The sequence below is a fragment of the Myotis brandtii genome, unplaced genomic scaffold, assembly GCF_000412655.1.
Source record: "Myotis brandtii unplaced genomic scaffold, ASM41265v1 scaffold7969, whole genome shotgun sequence".
Lineage (NCBI taxonomy): Eukaryota > Metazoa > Chordata > Mammalia > Chiroptera > Vespertilionidae > Myotis > Myotis brandtii.
Genome location: NW_005371209.1, coordinates 12,382 through 13,831, shown reverse-complemented (window position 1 = coordinate 13,831; position 1,450 = coordinate 12,382). Strand labels below are relative to the sequence as shown.

General features: G+C 30.3%; 1 non-coding gene across 1 annotated transcript in view; it reads left to right on the top strand.

Moving 5' to 3' along the window:
• The first annotated feature begins 710 nt into the window (after window positions 1-710).
• The window catches only part of LOC102263291, an 11,486-nt gene continuing 10,746 nt past the window's right edge, over window positions 711-1,450 (top strand). Inside the window, exon 1 of the transcript XR_001360070.1 lies at window positions 711-911. This is a non-coding gene — a transcript (uncharacterized LOC102263291). The remainder of the gene's footprint in view (window positions 912-1,450) is intronic.

Here is a 1,450-nt window from a genome sequence, read left to right as displayed (position 1 = left end):
ATGTTATTTATAATGTTGGGAAACAATAAAAGGGAAGTGGTTGAATACATTTGATAAACTTTTATTTTTATGTAGTCATTAAGATATTAATAAAATGTTTATATTATCAAATGTAAATGCTTAAGATGAAATATTATAGGAAAACATACACAGTGTTAGGTACTTTGTAATCTCAACTCTAAGAAAATGTGTGTGTGTAAATACATAATCTTGGCTCTATCGCTAGCTGTGTGTCTTTGGTAAATCACCTGGACCCTAAGCCATTGCTGTCTAATAGAAACGTCTGTGATGAAGGGAATGGCTTGTATCTGTGTTGTCCAGTACTGTAGCCACTAGCCACGTGTAACTTTGAGCACTTAAAATGTAGTCATGTGATTAGCTTGATTTTCAAATTATTTTTAAATTAAATAGTCACTTACAGTAAGTAGCTAGTGGCTATCAGTTTGGACAGTCATTTATAAAATACTAATATTTAGGTCATGGAATTGGGAGAGTTCAGTGAGAATTTATGTTAAATATTTCTGATACATACTAAGCATTATATATATGCCCATCATTTTTATATATGAATAAGATATTTAAAAAGGAAGGAAATATACAAAAAATTAACAATGGCGATCTTTTGGTTGTGGTGTTACATAAAGTCCTTTTTAATTCTTTTTAATTTTTCAATATTGGGTATTCTAATATGTATTTTTTAATACTTATCAAAATAAAATATAATTTCCTTTTTCTCCCTCAGGTTGCACATAGGCAAAGGTGTACAATTGGAATGTAAAGGTGAAGGTGATGTTTGGGTCAGGTGCCTCAGTGACCATGCAGTCTTTGTACAGAGTTACTACTTAGACAGAGAAGCTGGGCGTGCACCTGGAGATGCTGTTCATAAGATTTACCCAAGTGCGTATATAAAGGTTAGTGGAAGTTCTCCGTAAATATAAGAATTGAGATGGAGAAGGGAGGAGAAGAAAAATGTCATTTTATGTATTAAATCTCAGAAATTATGTTTGTTTTTAAAACACATTTCCTTGGGGGCATTTACTGACACGGCTGGTTACCTCGTTTTGTGATTACATTCATGCCCTGTTATTTTAGTAGCAAATTTGTTAAATGTTTTAGACTAACACACAGGCTTTTGAAAACATTTGCGTGAAACTACCAAGCATATTCTTTAGTTGAAAATATGTAAGATTTTGGAATTCCATCTTAGCCAATCTTTAGGATTTTATGAAAGGAAATTCTAATATTAATTGGTTTTTGAATTAAGAACCTGAGAAATGAAAAATTCAACAGTAGGTTTTTTTAAAGTTAGTTACTTTGGAATTAAACCAGTTATTTGCTCTATCATTTTTCAAATTAAGCCTAAGGTATTTTTTATTAATTATTATATATTCAACTCAATTTATTTTGATAAAAAACAGTTTGAAAGAGAAATATTGTTGTAATTAGATAG